Below are 22,718 nucleotides of genomic sequence, written 5' to 3' on the forward strand. Positions count from 1 at the left end.
CATCCTTACCGACTTGGATACCACTAACTTTTCTTTGCTATGAACTGAAAATGCAGATAGAATGACTAATGTCCTGGGTGTGTCAAAATGGCAGCCAGGCTGTGTTTACAACTCATCTCTCTACTTAGCACTTCCCTCTGTTTCCACATTAATGTTCGTTTCCTTTAAACTCAAGCTAAGTCTTTTCACAGGGGAATAGAGATTCTATTGCAATTACCTGGAAGAATCTACAGTCGAGTATTTGCTGGAAGTCCATTGAATCAAACAGCAGTTTTAACAGGGAAATAAGCATTGCAGAATTATGTCCAGCTGTGCACACATATTTTCCAGAACAGCCAAAGCAAATGAAGTAATTGATGCAAAGAAAAACAATTATCAAACAAACATGATATTGTTTAGATGTAGCATAATGTTTGACTATGTGCATGCAATCTCAAATAAGCAGAACAAGTTCTAAAATTGAAAAATTGCTATTAAGAACTGGGTATGCAGTCCTCACCATTACTTTCAGAAAGAAGCTTATTTTCTTAAAGAAAATTAAAAAATCATATTCAGGCCCATGTACCAATATATATGAGGAGAATAGTATTTATTTCAGTGATGAGGATAGGCTGGTGTTCTTATAAATTAACATCTCTTATAGAAAATCCAATTCTCCAGGATTCAGTGTGCAGGGACAGGGAACACTAGGTTCTGACATAAAAAAAAAATGTTTCCTGTAAACTTCACTGGTTTTATTATCCATACTCTTTCTTCCAAAATTGTAGAACACTGTGCCTTTGGAAGCACCTTTAATTTCTTCATTTACAGTGACCCTTTCTCTGCATTTTTACTACCTCCAGCACTCACTGCCACCACATGTTGGACACTTCTTAATTTTGTCTTCTCAGTAGTCCTGAAATCTCTTTGTGAGGTTGTCTCATCTCTTAAGAAAGGCACATATTAATAATACATGTATACATTACTGAATATGGGTCCCTGGTCACTCACTTCTGAACAAAACATCTATATGACCCTGTACTTACGGAGCTTTAAAAGTAGTGGGGAATGACAGATTTTGATCCAATAATTCTTTTTTAAAAAAATATGTATATATCAGGCAATTCTGTTGGCCTAGCAGTTCCACAGGCAATGAAGACACAGAGATAAAAAGTAATTGTAGAAATCCATGGCTTCATTGAGCTTACATTCTTATTAAAGTTTAAAATAATAACATAAATGTAAAAATACAAAATACATCAGATGATAATACTATTGCCTCAGGAAGATGCTATGGAAAGTGGTGATATGTACAGGTGCAATTTTAAATAAAGTGGTCAGTAAAGTTATACTGAAAATATAGCAAAGGACATAAGTACACAAGATTAAGTCACATTTATATACAGGCGAGAAGAGAACAAGGGCAATGATCTAAAACAGGAGGACACCTAATGTTATCTTAGGATTTCAGGAAAGCTAGAAAGCCTTTGAAAGTGTAAACAAGGGAACAACCAGTACGAGAGGAAGTCAGAGATTCAATAAAAGACTAGGTTGGGCAGGGTCTCAGGAAGACATGTAGGGAGGAAGAAGGGGACCATCAGTAATTTTTATTAGATAGCTTGAATTTCAGTAACATCATTCTGGCTGTGCTATTGAGTAGACCGTCTAAGGGTAAGAAGGAGGCACAACTTGGATCCAGGCTAGAAGTGAGGGGGATTGGGCCAGGATACGCTGAGGGTGTCAGTGCTGATAATTGATTAGGTTTATGAATGTTTTACTATACATTTCCAGGGATGGAGAATGAGTGTAATTGATGTTATATTGGGGCAAAATATTAAGTTCACAATATAATAACAACATATTTTCTAATATTTAAAAGTAAGAGGGTCGGGGATTTAGCTCAGTGGTTCCGCTGCCTGCCTCTCAAGTGCAAGGTCCTGAGTTTGATCCCCAGTACCAAAAATATAAAAATAAAAATAAAAAAATAAAATACATGTATGTAAGAAAACCCCTAAAGATTACAGTAGATAATTTATATTTTATTATTCTTTCATTTAAAATCATCTAGTGTATTCTTATTTTATGTATATACTTTTAAACATTTTACTAGAACATTTTGTAGTACGTGATAACATTCATGGTGCAGAGTACATCGTGGTTCATTTATATAACACATCTTAATTCTTTTTACTGTCCCTGTCCCTTCCTCTCCCTCTTTTCAGACTTCTCCTTGTTCCCTAGTCATTTATAAAACTTACTTACAGTGACACAGAAGGCCAAACTAATCTACTACCAGGCTGTCTAATATGGCAGCTACTGGCCGCATGTGGCTATTTTAACATTTGGCATAACTAAAGTAATTAGATGGGATGTTCTGCATATACAAACTATGTAATAAATTCAAATTTTAATAAGGAACAAATCAATGAAATGACAAGTTGCCAGCAACAATTTTTTTCTTTTCCTTCTGTCAGAGAAGTATGAGTTTGGGGTGGTGAAACGGTGTAAGGTTTACTGATGTTTACTAAGTAATAATTTAGATAGAAACAAGAAGTTCTGGTGTGCTATTTAGAGTAGAGTGACTATCAATGATGATAATAAAGTAAGCATTTCAAAAGGTTATGAAAAAATTTTTGCAAGTTCTACCATAAAGAAATGATATGTATAGTATGAATGACCTGATTTAAAAATCATGTAATGTATACCTGCATCAAAGCACTATGTGGTGCCCCACCTAATATGTACAATTTTAATGATTTTAAACATCAGTTAAATAAATTTTTAAAATATGCAAATTCTCAAATAGTTTTTACATAATATCTTAGATGAAATAAAATATTTTAATATATTAATTTTGAAATGCTTCTTTTTACTTTTTGAAAACACGGTTACTATGACATTTAAAATTAGACATTTTTGTCTCCCATATTTCCATTGGACTGTAGTGTGTTCCAGTTCCTTTATCTGACTTTATCTCTGAATTTTCTCCTTATTCACTGTGTTTTACCCACACTTTACCAAACTCATTCCAGACTGAGGCTCGTTATGTTTTAATTTTTGCCTGAAATGCTATTCCTCTAGATTATCCTTTAGTATTTATTTTTAGCTCAAATATTACTTTTAGAGAAAAAAATCACTTGCTGATTTATTCCATTTAAGGTTTTGATCACTTAATCTCATTTCTTGTTTTTCTAAACATCATTTACTTCTGGATTAAACTTCTGTATTTATTTATAGCCTGTTATTTTCTAGAAAATATGGGATATGAAAGCATGTTTTAGCCAGCACATCTCCAGAGTAATGTTTGGCATGTGTTAGCTGCTTATCAGTGAAAGAAAAATATTGCACATAAAAGAAATTTCATACTTTACATAAATATGTGAAAAGATTTGATGAGATCTTGGACATTCCAGACAGCCTTACTTTAGAAACTGAACATTATGCTGAGAGCTAGGCTATGTGGAGAGGATATGAGACAGAAGAACACCATTGGTTGAAAGAAAAGGCTGAAGACAAATCCACCAGTGTGTAATTAATTTTTACACAAAAAGTAAAGGACAAACATTTGACAAAAGTAAAAGTAAAAATTAAAAAAAAGAAAAATAATTATCATATCTAGGGCATTATACTATCTAGGTAGCATTTGGTAGACAGTATCATTGTTTTAAGTATTAGGAGAGGAAAGTAGTGCTTTATCTTTGCTAAGATAAGAAACTCATGGAAGTTCACACATCTACCAAAGGTAAAAGGAGCAATTGGCACCTGGACTGTGAACTGCAAAATTATGACTCTACAACATTTACTGGTGCCTCTAATACTTACAAATTCAACATTCATGAAAAGTATACTAACTGTTGGAATATTCAGTTTTGACTCTTGTAACAATCGAAGTATTTGGACACAAACAACAGAAACAGCTATCTGTGTAAGGTGGCAGTTAAGTATTGTTGAAGTAAAACGAGTAGTTCATGGAAAACATTGGAATACTGGAACACCAGCTTTAGAAAATAGTCAGGTACCAAGAAAGGCTAGTAGGCTTCAGGGTCATTCCACAGCAGTGCTTAGGACACCACTTTTGCTATTGCACTGAGAACAGAGTCATGACTCTGGACTACTATTTCTGGACGCTCACTATTCTATGCGTCTATCTTCAAGTAATCTACATTTGCAGTGAGGATCTGTGACCTTTTTCTCCCTTTTGCTCTCCACCTCCATATTCCATGCGTTAGGTAGAAGCATCCCATTGGCTGAACATGTATTTATCTTCTGGTTTTTAGAGATCTGAAAGAAGCACTTGTCTTCCATACTTTGATCTGAGGTTTTGATTCCCATTTGTTTTAGGATTGACACTATATGGAAGGAGTGTTGTCTTAACTATTTTCTTGTTACTCTAACACAATACCAGGCACAGTTCTGAGGAGGAAAGTTTATTTTGATTTACAGTTAAAAGAAGCTTTAGTCCATCACTGGCTGGTTCCAACAGAAAGTGGCATGGTAGAGGAATAAAAGCTCAGGCATGACATGTAGGAAACAGAGGGAGACCAAGCGATGGGGGGTGATATACACCCACACCCCCAGTGCCCCACCTCCTCTGACCAGATTTCACCTCCCGACATTGCATTCAGCCATAAACAAATCAGTGGAATAGTCCACTGAAGAGTATGATGCCTTCATGGTCCAATCATCACCAGAATACCCACCCGTGAGCACATAAGGCTTTGAGGGATTATCTAGATGTAAACTATAACAGGCATTAATTCTTGGGCATCCAAAATCACAAATGTTCAAAACAATCTACTGCTTTGGATGCCCTAACCAACACGCATATTTTCCTCTTATGACCTCTTTTGCCCATCTAAATGATTTTGAATAGCCTAAAACAATTCGGATTATATGGCCACCTATATCTCATGGTCAAGTGTTCAGTTTTGAGCAAACAAGTTAAAAGGTGGAGCATTTTCTTCAAAGGAGAATCACATTTGTTGAATAGTTCGCTAAAATGACATCAACCACGCAGAACTAGACAAGAAAAATGTACAGAAGCTAACTAGATACAAAATCAGCAGATGATGTGAAGATAAAAGTAATATATCTGTCATGCCAATGTTACCGTCTTTACAAATGGCTACTGACTGTGGCCATTTCTAGAGTCCTTTCCTCAGGGATAATCACTGTCACAACACAGAACTTTCATTTTAGCACCAGACACTTTAATATCAGTCTGGGTCAGGGCTGTGAGTCACTAACAGCAGAGTCCCAAATTTGAGCATCTGTCTTCTCAAGATTATAAATTAAGAAAGGAACAGCCACCTCTTTTAGCTTTGTTAGTCAGCTTGGAAGTCCTTCAAAGAGGAAAACAGCTGCATAACCCAAAATGACAAATGTTTATTATAGAATATTTTTTCTTCCATCAGTATTTAAAGTTTTAAATTTTAAAAAATACTCACTTTTTCTCAAGTTTGTGCCACTTTGTTGGAAGTAAAATGTCTCTTAATTGTGAATTGAATGAGTTTTATCTATTTATAAAACATTTATACTGTTCACCTATTTTATCTGTGAATTGAATGAGTTTTATCTATTCATAAAACATTTATACTGTTCACCTATTTTATCAGTAAATATTTTTCAAAATAAATATTCAAAATTGTTTATATGAAAATATTTCTTTCAATTTTTTGTGACAAATTTCTTCTTGAGACATTTTTTCAATATCTCAACAAGGTTCGAAGTATTTAGTTCATAAATAATTTTAATGCCTAATAATTTCACTAATGAGTTAAATCACCTTTTATTTTAAGTAAGAATAAGTAATTTATTGAACTTTGGAGTGGCATTTATATGCTGAACTGTAACCCAATGTTGCAATTTAACTAATAACTGGGAAAATTAGAAAAAGTAAAAATTTAATTTTTACAGAAAATACATTTACTATGCTTTATAAATTTTCATTTCATACACTGTCAAAAATGATTTTGAACAAATATAAAAAAACTGTTGAATGGATTTTTGGAACATCTGAGGTGTTGGTTCATTGTATGAATTAAAGTGACATTCAATGTGAAATCATTTAATAATCCTAAATTGTATTTGTTGATTTGGGTTGTACCTATAGTAACATATGGTTATCAAACAAGTTTTTAAGTATGTCTTGAATTATTTTTCTATTATAAAGTTAGTGTATATTCAGTAAAATCTACCATGTAGAAAAACAATGAGAACAATAATTCAGTCATGATCTTCATTTCTAGAAATAACCAGTGCTGACATTTGTTGTATTGATTTTCAGTGCTTCCTGTAACTGTGTATATATGTGTCCATGTATGTGTGTGCTACTGTGTACATTACTTAACCTGTTTTTTTTATTTTACTGAATTTGTGTAATAATACGATCATGAGGCAAGAAAGGGGCCTTGAATTGTGAACATATTCAGAAGATGAATTGCAAATGCTGATTTTTTGAATTTTAGAAGCCACTTTTAGATTGGCCTCAGCTGGTGTAAGGGTAAAGGCATAAAATTTATCATGGGACCTTTCCGACAGGATCATCTCTGGGTCACTCAGAGGCTGTACTCAGTTATGGCTTCATTGTTTCCAGGAAATCGTCAGATCCTATGCCATGATACCAAAATATCTGCTTCTTGCAACACTGCACCTTACCACTGCCAACATAATCTGTTGTATTGAACTTGTAATTATTTGTTCTTGTGTTCTTAAAAAGATTTTGATCATCACTCTCTTTTTCCTAAATAAAAGGCGTTTAATTTTGGCTTCCACTTAACTTTCCATCTGCTTTTTCATCATATGATTTGTGAATTGTTCTATTTCATTCTTGCTTATACTTCAGATTGACAGATCTTTTAACTATACTGGGCCTCTCGTTCCTTTTGATTAAAGTGAAGTTGTATGTTCTCTGAGATCTTTTCCAAATCTAATGTGGAATTTTTGTCTGTCTTTAAAATAAGTGTGGAAGAGTAGAAACAGCACGGGCTCTGCATCAAAGAAAAAGAACTGAGTGCAAATCTTGGAACTCTGTGACTTTGGATATGCTGCCTAATGTTCCAAAGCTGGTGTTTCCTTCTATGTGAAAAGGGAGTATAGCAAACACTGTTGTATTTAGCTACATGTAATACAAATGTGACTACATTAGCTTAAACAAACACAAGACTTATTTTTTTCATTAATAGTGAAGTCTGGAGCTAAATAGTTCAGACCTGTTATGTCTGTTTCTTGATGCTTTCATTTTTCTGGGTTTTTTCTTTTTGTATTTCCTTACAGTATGGTTTTCATCTTTATGATCCTACCATAAATAAGCATCTTATCCATGTCTATACAGGAAAAAGAGAAAATCAGATTTCACAAAGGGCATGCTAGCTAAATTTTCATGAGGAAATCAAATTTCATTGACTTTTGCTTTCACCTCATTGGTCAGATCCATGAAAAAAATATTATCTTGAGCTACAGGGAATATGGGACATTATAATTTTGATGAAATGGTTGACTTTATGAATAAAATTATTCCTACTGAGTTTCTAAAGAAGTAGGTAAGGATAGATCATGAATAAACAACATTAAAGCTTGCTACTTGGGAGACTTTGTTTTTCAGATGGTCTCTGAGATGACATCCATATGGTAGACAACTACTGTGCATTCAAATGATTACTATTCTCTGTTTTTTGGTTATTATTACTATTTAAGAACAAGGAGACTTTTGCAGTGGTCAAGACTGATACATAAATTACTTAATTATTGTTATTTTTTAAAAATACAAAGGCTGAGAGAGTGTAAGAAATGTCTTTTTCTCCTTTGGTTTTTATAAAATTTGTTATGTAATGTGGCTTTAGAATTAAGTTTTTCATTTTTATTTGCTTGATATAAAAAAAGAAGCAAATAATTTACAAAAATATTCATTTAACTTTTGTAAAGTTGAAAAATTCCAAATTAGTAGTAGAACTGGATTAACTTGCAGGAAGGTTTAATACTTTTGGGAATTTTCATATGGGAGAAAATCCTATCAGGTAGAGAAAGTGATCACTAACAGTATGGTTCAAGGGAGGTTAGAAACCAGAATTCTAATGAAGAGATTTCTGTGAAACCAGACAGTGCAGGGCCCACCTTACTGGTTGCATAGGGGAAGAGCTGAAGCTTAGGTGGAGGTGAGCCATAAGAAGAACTTGAAGGAACCAAGGGAGGGCCTTTCAGGACAAGGCAGGACTAATGTGATAGAACACGTAGCTATCTCTTATGTACTATTACAGTTTATTCACACCAGAGAAACTATTTGGTATTTACACATGTGTGACTTATTTATTTTACTTAGGAGTATATTCTCAATATGTATCCATTTTCCTATGAATGAGTCTAATTTATCATTCTTGATGGCTGAGTAGTATTCCATTTTATAGAAAAGCCACATCTTTATCCAATCTCCAACTGACGGGCAAATGGGCTGATTGATAATCATAAGGGCATCCTTTTAACTCTTTGAAAATTCACTGGTCAACTGAAACAGAAAGGAATAGCTTCCTTTAATTAGGTTATTCATTTTTTTCTTGTATTTGAATGTACTATATTAGCATTTACTTTCATGCATGGGGAGTAGGAGCAATATTGAGTGGTCATATAATTTATTAGACTAAATTATGCTCTCTTCTATAAATCAATTCTTTTGAAAGGTTTAGATTTTTCCCTCTATATCCACTTGTTTGTTTTTTAGACTTAAGAAATTCTCCCTCAAGCTTATTTAGAAAATGCTTTTTTAGGGCTGGGGATTTAGCTCAGCAGTTCAATGGCCTGCCTTGCAAGTGCAAGGACCCAAGTTTAATCCCTGGTACCAAAAGAAAAAAACAAAACAAAACAAAAGAAAATGGTTTTTTAAAGCATTAAGCAAACACTTAAATATTAGTTATAAGATGCCTGCAGAGGTGTTTTATGGAGTTAAGACTTATTGAAACCCAATGAGATAGTTAGCTCCGCTGACAGTGGAGGAAACTGGCATGGAAAAGATGAACAATTTGCTTGAGGTCACACCTTGAAAATTGCAGAGCCAGCATTTGGATAGAGACACATGGTTTTAGGGCTCAAGCTCAAACCTCCTGTGGCAGGCCTTGAACAACAAGAAGTTAGACAGATTCAGAAAGCTTCACAAGTTTTATTCTTAGTTATCTCTTATTTTAAAATTGTTTCAAATATTTTATATTTAATATAAAATAGTTTGGTAGTATATTTTGCTATAGCCAATGTGGTTTTTTTATTTTAAAGTAGCTAAAACACACACACACTTACACACACACTCACACTCACCTACTTAATATTTTAGAACATCCCCATTCTCATTTTGTGAGTTACTCATTTCTGTAACCATTCAAACATTATTGCTATTGCAAAAAATAAAAAGAGATCCAAGATTTCTGAATGAGTAAAAAATGAAAATGAAATAAGCAAAAAATTGAAAAATATTGTATAATATAAATATATGTGGCATTACCCAAACAGAATTATCCTTTGAGTTTTGAGTAGACCCCTTTGTGAAAATTTGACACTTTCTTTCATTCTACATAAGTAGAAATCCCCATTTATTTTAGGGGCAGTGAAATGTGGTAGAAGTGGCTCTTATCAGCTTGCAAGAAAGCTCATTATTCTCAATTTTCCCTAGTTATGCAATTAGGAACATGTTGCCATTAGAAATTAGCTTTGCTTAGTGTAGTTACATCATGGAAAATTAGCAAACAGTGAAAATCAGGGCCTTTTCTTCTTCTCTGTAGACAGTTGTTAAATATTTACCAGTATACTTCTGTGTGGGGGTTTGGGTGTCTAATGAGTGCATGGCAGTTAAAAAATTCTCTCTAATAAATTTTAAAAGAAATAGACCATAGATACAAATATAACCTCTTTGCCTTACCTTTACTGTGTGTGTGTGTGTGTGTGTGTGTGTGTGTGTGTGTGTGTGTTTGAACACATCTTGGAAAGGAATCAGTCCTAAAAACATGAAATTCACTTCTCAAACCCTGTAGACTGTCTTCCCATAATACCACCTCTAATTTTTGGAAAGCTTTCTCAGGAACAGAATCCTCATCGGGCTTTTGTTTCTATTTTTTGCTGGACATTTACAAAGAAAAATTACTTCCTACTGAGTATCCATTAGCCCCCAGCATTGATGCTAATGAGCAAACTGCGAGTGAGCTGGAGAGTAAATGGATATGAGTCACATAAATACACTTAGCTGGCACTTCCTGCTTGGCTTCTTGCGTCACTGCAAAGATATTTGTTCCTTAGCAGCCTGGGTGAAAGTCACAGTCACACAATTGTACATTGCTGAGGGATCTGCTCTTTTGATGGAGCTCCCTGAGAAGGACACACTGATTTGTTCTGATGACATTTTCTGTACAAATACATTCCCATATTTTGTGTGTGCATCCAGGTTGAAATGCTCTTAAATGACTAATGCTAAACTCAGATCTTCCTTTTAAGATATATTGCTTGATCAACATCAGAAAGCCAGACAGACAGGATTTAGAGAGAGAGCTGGTTTTCTGTACAAACATTTTAAACAAACATGGTGCCGAGAAGCAGATGACAAGAACTACTAAACAGCCAAAGGTAGAAAAACAGCAAACGTTGCCCATAGGAGCTATAGGATTTTGTTTGTTTATCTTTTATTTCATGCTTCCCTAAGTCACTGAGGTTGGGAACAGGAAAACCAAGTTTGTGGCTTTAGGGCTTCCTGGGACTGTTTTATAACATGGAATATTCAACAAATGGCAGGTACAAGGCCAAAAAATTCTGATTAGCCTCTGGGAAGGAGGTCATATTCTTTGTATACACTGGGACACTAATGGGAACAAATGGTCATGTTGTATAACTGGAGAAATAAAGCTAAAGTCTCAGTGAATGACTAGGCAATCACTAAGGGACATTTTTATTATTAAGAATGACTTTTGTCAACCAGTAGGAAGTGAGGATCATGAGGCAAAACTGGTTTTGTTGGAGCTGTGGCAATGCTGGGATGAAATTTATTTATCTATGTTCTTCTTAGCCCCCTAAATTATTTAAGCCATTCTATGGAAATACATATATTACAGTTAAGTGGACAAATTGAGCTAAAGGAAAAATAAAGATTAAAAATAGCAAATATAGGGTGAAATTATTTCACAGTTTGCATAATTGAATCTTTCTTTTTATGAAGAAAGTAGAGGAGGTTGGCCATAGATTTGCCTTTGAGCTTTTAGGCAATCAAGTTAAAGAGTTATTGATTCAGTGTTTGTAAGATGGCAAGCCATTTGCTCAGGAAATGTACTGCTCTTCTGTGCTATTGAGAATATTTGACTGAAAAGGTCAGTAAACATTTACATTTAGGAGAGGCACATTCAGTAATAAGTATTTGAGTTGGATGGACATCATTTTTAATTAATTTTTTGAAGGGCATACCATTTAAAATGCAATACCTAACATTTTAGTATTAATGTATCAAAAGTAAGAATTAAAATGCTTGTTATACCAAGCATAGTGGCAATGCTTGTGTTATCAGCCATTTGAGAGGCTAATATAGGAGGACTGCAAGTTCCAAGCCAGCCTGGGCAACCTAGAGAGTCCCTGCATCAAAATGCAAAGGTGAATTTCTGCAGTGTAACTCAGCGGTAGAGGAAGAATTCTAGGTTCAATACCCGGGAGCAAGTGAGCAAATGCACACGTACCTCTATGTATGTATATGCACACACACACATGGCCTACACAAAATAAAACCAGTCAGTCTAAATGGAAAACACTGAAAATGATTGGCTAAGTTAATCTTTAAAAACTTTCTATTTTTATGGTTGTAAAATGACATAGCAATATAAATTGATTAGTAACAAAAAATTACTCAATTGCATAAATATGGATAGGTCTTAGAAGCAGGTCATTTATTTATTTGTCTACTTTGTAGTACAGGGGATTAAACATTTGCTAAGCAGGTGGAGGCACCACTGAGCTAAATCCCCAGCTCCAAGACCTTTTACTTTTAAAAAATCGTCTTTGGTGGTTATTTTTTGTCTTCTTCTTCGTCCTCCTCCTACCCCTCCTTCTGCTCCCCCTCCCCTTCTTCTCCTCCTTCTCTTTCTCCTTCTCCTTCTTCCCATTTCCTACCCTCCCTTCAGCCCCTCTTCCCCTCCTTGTTTTCAAAAGCTTTGTCTCCATTTACACACAAACACACACACACACACACACACATATACATATATGTGAATATATTGGTATTTAAACATTAATTTACCTTTTTTTCTTATTTTATCCTCTGTTGAAATTTTTCTTGCCACTTTACAGCCCATATTTTTTTTCTTTTTTTTTGTACCGGGGATTGAACTTGGGTCCTTGCATTTACAAGGCAGGCCACCGAACCGCTGAGCTAAATCCCTGGCCCCTACAGCCCCATAATTTAAAACAACCTGAAAGATAGATAATTTCAGGCCCACTAAAATATGATAGAGTGGTTCCTTCTGTTGGCATTGAAAAGAATGGGTTGCAGAAGGAGGATGGCAGGTATTGATCGTGAAGAGCTGGGGATGAAGAACACCTTGGCTAAGAGTAGGGACAGCTCTCCCTTTGGGCAGGATAGGTGGCAGCAGACAAGTATACTCTGAGGAGTGGGTGATGTAGCCAGAAGGCAGACGATTCAGAGGTCCTGAACATGGTTACCACATACTCATAAAGATAAAATCTACTCTATTAGTAGTAAGCTAAGGTACATAGGAAGCTTGTTGAAAGTACTAATTTTGGAAGCCTCCACCCTAGACATTGTGAATCAATAGATGGGAGAGCGCAGGGAGAGAGAATAAGGAACAGAGGCCAAAGAAATACAATTTTAGACTTAGCTAGATATGATGCAGGTGATTCACAGACATGATTGTGTGTCATATGCTTTCCCTTTCTGTCTTCTGTTTTCACGCATGTACATGATCACAGGAATGTTTTCTTTTGATTCCAAGCTCTATGTACACTCAAAGCTAATCTGTACTATCCATGCTGTTTTTAATCCAAAACAATGATCTTATCCGTCTTCCTCTTATCCATTTACCTCTATATATACTATATATCTTATTTGTTTAGAAAAGAGTAACTATGAAATGTACTACACCATGTTTTTGTTTTCTTTTGTGTGTTCAAATACATCTTGGAGTCTTTACCTTCAAACACAAACATATACGTATCTGGACAGTTCTATCCAGTGACTGCACAGCACCACATACTTAAAGGAACCAAATATTTTACCATTGCTTTAGTGGTGGAAACTAACATTGTTTCTATTTTTTTCTACTACAAGAAATGATACAATGAATATTCGTGCATGAAACAGCAGCAAATACAGACAATATATCAGTAGAGTAAAATCTTATAAATGTGACTATTGGGTGAAAAAGTATGTGCATTTAAAACATTTTAATGAAACATTAAAAATTTATTTCTTCAAAAATATTTAGTCTAAACCTGAAAGCAGGTAAGAATAGCTTTTTCCCCAAAGTTTCAGCAGTATTGGAAATGAACAAACTTAGCATTTTTTGGCAAGAAGAAAAATGAAAAAAATCGTTTGATTTGCATTTATTTAGTTATGAATAAGGCAGATCCTTTTCATACTTCTTTATAAACCTTCTATTGTATTTTTCTAAAAGTATAAACCCTATGATAACAAATTTCATTATTTTTATCTTGGCTTATTTTTAAAATAGTTTCCTGAAAATGCTTAGGCCATACATTATTTGGTATAACATCTAGACTGAAAATACTTTTCAAAGAAATAGTCTGTTAACAATACGAAAGTTTGAGCAGAAGTACCTCCACAACATTCTTAACTGAAATCCCGGAAAAGTCAGGCCTTAGGAACTGAGAATTAGGTTTAAATAGAGATTTACAACAACGAAAACCGAGCCGCAATAAGGCTCAGCATCTTCTTTGAACCAAATTCATCCCTTAACTCTGCCTAAGAGGAATGGAGGAAACCCGCCTAGTAACAGACAACATTATGTGGTCCTCTCTCCTTCTTTCCATTCCTTTCCCTTCCTTTCTCACCTCCCTGACTCCCTTCTTTCTTTCCTTTCTTATCACTCTTCTCTTCATTCAATAGAAATCACTAGATTTATGAACAAATGAAAATATACGACTGACATCAAGACAAATCAATATTCACTCAACTAATATTTACTGACTGTGTCTTATTTGCTAGGCACTCCTTTAAGCTCTGGGACTAAGCAGTGGGATGAAAAACTCCTTGGAGCGTATGCATATATGTGAGGGAAAACTACATGAATATTGTGGATCTCAACTGAAGAACTAAAACCTTCTATGGAAACTAGATTTGTCGGTAATTTAGGTAGCAAACTTGTGATAGCTCATTAGAAAGTGTAGTTGACTCTTACCCCAGATCACATATTGATTTGTATCACTAGAAATGTAAATCTTCTGGTGAGACTATGTCATAATGTGTATTATGTTCCACAGAGTGGTTATTTAGGTAGAATAAACTGAACTGAGAATTTTTTTCACCAAATAAATATATCATTTTTGCCAGCATCATTTACTTTTAAGTCTTTTTCAAATCATTTATCATAAACACAGATTAACAGCCCAACGAACAGGAAGACATTTAAAACACATAAAACAATTATATTAAAGCAAGGCACACTTTTAGCTTTAGGGAGCCATGCTGGATTACAATAACTTTTTTGTCTTTTTTATATTGTCTGTCCTTTATTTTGTGCTGTTTTTATATATTGAGTTTCACATATAAGACTATGTGATATTTAATCTAGTGTGTCTGATTTACTTTACTTAACATCGTGGTCTCAAGATACACCCATCATCCCACAAAAGACTCAAGTTTACTCTTCCTTATGGCAGAGATTCATTTTCATGTAAATACCACACTTTCTTTATCCGTTCATCTGTTTTTTTTTTCTTAGTTTATTTAAAATTTTTTTCCATTAACTTTATTGGTACATTTTCAGTATATAATACAGTTACATTCACTATTGGGATCTTATAACTTTACATGATGTATCTTTATTTTTCTCCATTCCCCTGGCTTCCTTTCACCCCCTCCACCCTTCCCTATTTACAAAGACTTTGTTTCCATTTTTTCTTTTTCTTATATTTCTTCTTTTCCCTTCCTTTCCCCTACCCTCCCACTTTGCCTACCCCTTTAGCCTTTTTTTCCTATTCATCTCACATTATCAATTATATATTTCAATCCTTATTTACACTATTAGGTTTTCCTACCAGAGAAACTATCCAGTATTTACACATGGGCATCCTATTTATTTCACTTAAGAGTATGGCCTCAATGTGCATACAGTTAGCTATAAATATTTTTAGTTTCTCCCCATTCATCTGTTGATGGGCATATAGGATGCTTTCAAGACTTAGCTATTATGAATTGTGCTGCTATAAACATGGGTATGCATGTTCCACTGTAATAACTCTTTAAATCTTTCAGGAAGATATCTAGAAGGAAAAGAGGTGGGTAAAAAGGAATTTCTATTTTTAATTTTTTAAGTAATCTTTATGTTAATTCCTTAGTGCTTGTACAAGTTTACACTCCCACCAACAATGAAGAATTCCCTGCAGCCTCTCCAGCATTTATTATTTTATTTCTAGATGATGGAATCTCAGTATTTTAAATTTGTATTTCTCAAATAGTGAGTCAGTTGACTATTTTTCTCATATAGTAATTGGCCATTTGTACTTTTTCATCTGAGAAATGTTTGCTTATTTAAATTGCCCAATTTTTGATTAGGCTTTTAAATTTGTGGTGTGTCTTATGTGTTAAGTTACTTTCATATTCTAAATAAAAGTTCCTTCTCAAAGGATAGCTGGAAAAATACGTTTTTGTCATTCTATAGATTGTATCTTCACTGTTGGTGGTTTACTTTGCTATACAGAAGCTCTTTGATGTGATACCACTTGTTGATTCTTGATATTATTTCTTGTGAAACTAGGATTTTGTACAGAAAATTTTTTCTTATCACTCTGTCTTCAAGGGCTTTACTTATGTTGTCTTCCATCAAATTGTTTCTATTTTAATATTTAGATTTTTTATCTATTTTAATTTCATCATAGTGCATGATGGGAGACATAGGTCAAATTTCAATCTTCAACGTGTGGATAGTCAGATTTCCAGCACTATTTGTTAAAGATGCTATCTTTCCTCCAGCAAAAGTATTTGACACCTTTGTCAAAAATAAAGTAGCTATACACCCCTGGAGTTGTTTCTGCATGCTCTATTCTGTTTCATTGATTCATTAGTCTGTTTTTTCCTCCCTACACCATGCTATTTTTATCACTATAGCTTTAAAGTATAACTTGAGGTCCAGGGTTGTGATGATCTCTGCCTTGCCCTTATTTCTCAGAATTGTTTTAGCTATTTTAGGTCCCTTCTGGTTCCATATGAATTTTAGAATTGCTTTCTCTAATTGTGTAAAGAGTGCTATTGGTATTTTGATTAGGACAGCATTAAATCTCTATGATAGTTTTGGAAGTATGGCCATTTTGACTGTATTGGTTCTGCTTATCCAGGAACAGGATATATCTTTTTATTTGTTGATGTTTTCTTTGATTTCTTTTTTCAGAGTATTATAGTTTTCATTGTAAAGGTTTTTCACTTTCTTGGTTAGGTTAATTCCTAAGCACAGTATTTCATTTTTCTTGATGCTATTATGAAAGGTATTGTTTCTCTAATTTTTCTCTCAGTGAATTTATTATTGGTGTACAGGAATACTTTTGTTTTTTTGAGTGTTGACTTTACATCCTACTGTAGGACTGAATTTGCTATTAATTTTAGGAGTCTTTTAATGGAAATTTGGGAATTTTTATGTAGAGTATCATATTTTCTTCAAATAATAAGAATTTAACTTCTTTTTTATTTTTTTTAAGATAAATTCTAAAGGTTTATTGCACCCAATGCCACAGAAAATGGATCAAAATAATACATGAACAAGTTTTAAGAAAAGTTTCCCATACATTGACATTGGTATCTATTCAACTGATCAAAAATAGTCCCTATCAATTTCTCTTAAAGAAGCTTTCATAGTAACAAGTCCCAGAATTTTCTGTTTTAAGCACACTGTAATCACTTCCCAAATAGATGGCTCATCAAAGTTTGATATTTAAAAATTAACATTTAGAATGGGATGCTTGATTTAGGCAAAAATCATATGAAAATATCCTGTTTCCTCAAGTATAGTAAAAAACTGAACAGTTTGCATTAACTAAGAGAAGCTTGAGACTAATTTAATGGCTAAAGTTTGCATGAGCAAAATACTCCCCCACTACATCACTAGTGGAAAACCCAGACATTTAAAATAATTTAGGTGTCATTTTATAGTCTTTACGTACAACCAACTTTAGTGAAGAATTTAGAAAGCTACAGACTATCCTTTTACAAAATCTCATGACCTAATTACAAGAGTCCAAAGAACAGTTTAGTATCATTTAGCAACTGGGAAATTTCCTCCCTCAAAAAAAGTTAATTCTGAAAAATATGGTTAAGTTTAAAAAGTCACAATGTGTAAACAGCAGCTCCACGGGATGTGAAAAGATTATAGCTACTTTCATTCAAAAACAAGGGAGGGCAGGGACAAGGGTAAAAAAATGAGAACAAAGACCTGTCATGTAAAGGTACAAGATCCCAACAATGAATGTAACTGTACTGAATACCTAAAATGTACCAATAAACTCAATGAAGAAAAAAAAAATTCAGAACAAAGAAAGGGTTAAAGAAAAAAAAAAACAGCGCACGTCAGAAAAATGGATTAAAGCCTGTACAAAAAGCTATTTAACACTGATAAAAACAAAATACTTTGGAATTATGCACAAGTATGGAAACTACATTTTAAATTTTCATTGTTGTGTTTTTTGTTTGTTTTTTTCATTGTCATGTTTTTTTTTCCTTTTATTGAGGTCATTGGTACAATTTAGGTATACAAATACAGTTACATTCATCATTGGGATTCTGTACCTTTACATAATAGGTCTTGATTCTCATTTTTCCCCTTGTCCCTGCCCTCCCTTCACCCCCTCCTCCCCTCCCCATTTACAAACACTTTATTTCCATTTTTTCAGTTTCTCATATTTTTTTCCTCTCCCTTATTACCTTTCCCCCATCCTTCCCACTTTCCTTGCACCTTTAGCCCTTTACTTCCTATTTCACATTATTAATTGTCTCATTAGGATCCTGTGTTCTATTATAGTTTTTCAATGTCATGTTTAAAACACGCACAGTTACCTTTACATTCATAACACTTACCAGTTTGTTAAAAATAAAACTGCAACATGCTTGGAGAGGTCCATCACAGTAACAGTGACGTACTTCTGCTCTGTCAGGCCTCTCTAGCTTGCTCAGAAAAGCAAGACACTATGAAAGTTCCACTCAACAGGTAAAACTTACAAGTTGTTGAAGAAACCCTAAAGGTCCAATCTGTCAATTGAGGTAAATTTCTTGAATTTGTTTGATTTTTATTTCATCCCGCATCGGGCACGGGAAGAGTGGTCCCCCGCAAGATGGAGTCCTGGTGTGTGGAAGAGCGGTGGGTGCATCTCTATAGAAGTCCATGAGGGGTTCTCTCTCTGGGGAAGAGGTTGAATTTAAAACAAAAGGTGAACGGCAGATGTTTAGAGCAGGGCTACAGGGGCAGTAACATTCCCGGTCTAATTCATAGGTTACAGATGCAAGGATTCTTTCTGTTTTCTAATTTCTCTGGCTAATGTTTTGAGAACTATATTTAACAAGAGTAGCGATAGCAGATATCCTTGTCTTATTCCTCATTTTAGATGGAAACCCTTCACCTTCACTCCGTTTAATATAGTTTTGTTTTGTTTGGTTTGGTTTTTTGAGACAGTGCTTTGCTATGTAACTGAGCCTGGCCTTGAACTCCTAGCCAGGCTGTTCTTAAACTCGATACAATTCTCTTGCCTTATCCTCTCAAGCGCTGGGATTATAGGCCTGCGCTGCCATGCCCAGCTTCTCTCCATTTAATATGATGTTGGCTATTGGTTTGTCATAGATGGCTTTTAGTAGATTAGGACGAAAACCTCCTATATCTATTTTCTTCAGGGTTGTTATCAAGAAGGGATGTTGGATTTTGTCCAACATTTTTTTTTCTGCATCTATTGAGGTGACAATGTAATTTTTGTTCTTGCTTCTGTGTATGTGGTGTATTACATTTATTGACTTGTGTAAATTGAACCATCCATGCATCACTGAAATGAATCCTATTTAGTCATGAGGTATGATCTCTTTGATGACTTGTTGCATTCTGTTCGCCAGTATCTTATTGAGGTTTTTTGTTTCTATGTTCATTAAAGATATTAGCCTGTAGTTCTCCTTTTTTTGGTATGGGATTTTGAATAATGCTTATTTCCCAGGAATGACTTTCAGAATACTGCTTTCATTTTGATCTTCATAGAATTTTTGAAGTATTCGCATTAGATCATAAAGTTCTTTAGAATTAGGCATTGGATCTGCTGGGACCTAGGCTTTACCTGGTATTTTTTGTTTTGTTTTGTTTTGTTTTTACCAGTATTAGGAATCAAACTTAAGACCTTGCACTTGCAAGGCAAGAGCAGTGCCACTGAGCTAAATCCCCAGCCCTTGGTAGTGTGTGCGTGCATGTGTGTGTGTGTGTGTGTGTGTTTGTTTTTGACAGTTTCATTTTCACTGACCAATACTGGATTATTCAAAATTTTTGTATCTTCTTGGTTCATCTTTGGTAGTTCATATGTATCTAGGAATCTATCCATTTCCTCTTAATTTTCTATTTCTTTAGTTTATGGTTTTTCAAAGTAGTGACCAGTGATCTTCTGAATATCAGTAGAATCCATTGTAATTTTTCCTTTTTCATTGCACGAAATTGGGTCTTTTCTTTCTTATTTGGTAAGATTGGCTAATGGTTTGTCGATTTTGTTTATTCTTTCAAAGAACTAACTCTTCAATTCAGCTATGGCATATTGAGACATAACTCCATTTTGGCCTCCAGTTACAGCTGAAACCTCCATGGTCTGGTGGCACTGTGATGTGCCAGGGCAAGATTATACCAGCTGAAGACATCCTGGGGAAGAACAAAATCTTTATCTGCATAGTTCCTCATTGTCCTAGGATTTTCACCCACTGCTGCCCTCTGAGTCACCTGTTACATTTGTTACTTCTGGTATACCAAATAAAGGTGTTGTAAGCTTAGGATCTTTCATCTTTGCTGCCCAGATCAACACTGATCAGGCCCAAAGCTCAGCTTCTTCTCTAAGTCTAATTTTTCCACCTTTCTGTCTAATTAACTAATTCACTTTGTGTTGTCATGGCTTGGAGGAGACTAGGACTTTCTGCAGAGGTTCTAGTATTGTCCACTTTCCCTGTTCCCTATGAGTGGTAATTTCCACATGTTTGCATAGTTTCTATGGTTTCTTTTGCCATTTCTAATTTTGTTGCAATATGAGATGGTAATATGTATAAGATAATTTTTATTCTTTTGCATTTACTTAAGTAGGATTTTTTGGTTATTATTTGCTTTTATTTTGGAGAAAGTCCCATGTGCTCCTGAGAAGAATCTGTCTGTGTGGTTGGGTGAAACCCTCTGTAACTATCAAGTTCATTTCTTTGAAGGTTTGTTTGTACTCTCATATTTCTTTGATGATTTTGTATCTAATTGATGTGTCTCTTTGTGATGGCAGGGTACAGAGGATCCCCATTACAATTGTGTCGCAAGCCCGCAATGCAGAGCACTGTCCAGCAGTGTCTCAAACCTGAAAGAGCAGTGGGGTGGAGATGGGGCAGAGAGAAAGGAAGGACGCCAAGACAAGAGTCTGATCAAGGTGACATATATTGCAGGCAAGCATCAGCCTTTTAAAGGCACATCAACAGGAAACACCTGACTCCTACAGATAATGTCAGATCTTCAACAGGAAGCACCTGACTCCTATAGATCTTTGGCTATCCGAGTTTCTCCCGTGCAGGGTCAAAAACAAGTTTAACATGTGCAGTCCTTAAAAAGGAACAAATGTTAACAAATCCTAATTAGGAGCATCCTGACCACACATTGTGTCAATGCCTTGATTATAAAGAAACAAGTTATCTTTCAAAAAGCCAGTGGGCCATGACTGGCTCCCCACACAATTGTATTGCTTTTTATCTGCTTTTTCATGTCCATTAGCATTTGTTGTGTGAGATATGTGCACCATATATGGTGTGCATATGTTTACAAGTGTTATCTCTTACTATTGATTTGTTCCCTTCACCAGTATGCCATAACTTTCTTTGCCTCTTTTACCAGTTTTGTTTTAAGATCAATCTACTTTGTCTGAAATTAGAATAGCTACTCCTGAATTTCTGGGTTCCCATTGCATGGAATATTGTTTACTATCCTTTCATTTTTTTAATCTGAATTTTTTGTGGGAGCCTTTATAATCAAGGGATTGCCACAATGTGTGGTCAGGATGTTCCTAATTAGCATTTGTTAACATTTGTTCCTTTTCAAGGACTCCACGTGTTAAACTTGTTTTTGACCCTGCGATGGGAGAAACTCGAAGAGATAGCCAAAGATCTGACATTATCTGTAGGAGTCAGGTGTTTCCTGTTAAAGATCTGACGTTGGCTGTAGGAGTCAGGTGCTTCCTGTTAAAGATCTGACGTTGGCTGTAGGAATCAGGTGCTTCCTGTTGATGTGCCTTTAAAAGGAGCTGTTTCAGTGAAATAAATCAGACTTCTCTTGGTCTCCACTCAGGCTTGAGTGTTCTTTCCTTTCTCAATCCTCACTCCCCAACTCAGGCATGTTCTTGATGTGACAGCTGGACCACCACAAGTGGTGCCTGAACAGTGACCTGAGTATCGAAGGATCTAGTGAAGGACACCGCAGAGAAGAAGGAAGCCTCAACGAAAAGGTAAGGAGCGGTGAATTTTCTTGTAAATATTAAAAATAGGAACCGGCAATAGTTGCATGCTTTTTGTACATATGCTTAAAGATTTATTGTGTGTTGGTGGTGCTAGAATAGGGCACCAGCAATTGTGTAATTTTTTAGAATTTGTTGAAATGGTTTGTCCTTGGTTCCCTGAAGAGGGCACTGTAAACTTAGATACTTGGAGTAAGGTAGGAAAACAATTACAGGATTATTATGCTGCACCTGGACCTAGCAAGTTACCCATGGATGCTTTTAGTTTGTGGACTCTCATCAGAGATAGTTTGGTTCCCAGACATAAAAGAGAGCCCTCTTTGGTTGCTGTAGCTTCATGGCCCCTTAAAAGTTAAAAAACCTGTTAGGATCAATTCTCAACCTCTTTTGTCCCCTGTTCAATGAGGCTTAAAACAAGCTTTAAATATTGAGAAAGATTTATCTGGATTTTCCCTTATCTGCCCAGTCTTCGATGCTCGAGATGCTCAAGAAAACCCCGTTCTCATCAAAACAATTAAAAAGAATGAAAATGGCTTGGGGCCAATATGGGCCAACAGCCCCTTTTACTTTAGCAGTGCTTGATTCTCTGACAACTGATGCTTTATCTCCTTTTGATTGAAAACAAATAGCTAAAGCTTGCCTGGGGGGCAGTTTACTTTTGTGAAAGTTTGAATTTGGAAAACAATGCAAAAACAAAAACAAAAACAAAAATAGGACCCAGAGAGGGCTAAATGCTAATTATGAGATGCTTATTAGAGATCAGTGCTGCCCCTAAAAGACCCCTACTGCATTAAGCACTTAAACTTTACAAACCAATCGGTGAGTACTTGTTCCTCTTT

This window comes from Fukomys damarensis, unplaced genomic scaffold, assembly GCF_012274545.1.
Source record: "Fukomys damarensis isolate Sample0158 unplaced genomic scaffold, DMR_v1.0_HiC HiC_scaffold_14, whole genome shotgun sequence".
Lineage (NCBI taxonomy): Eukaryota > Metazoa > Chordata > Mammalia > Rodentia > Bathyergidae > Fukomys > Fukomys damarensis.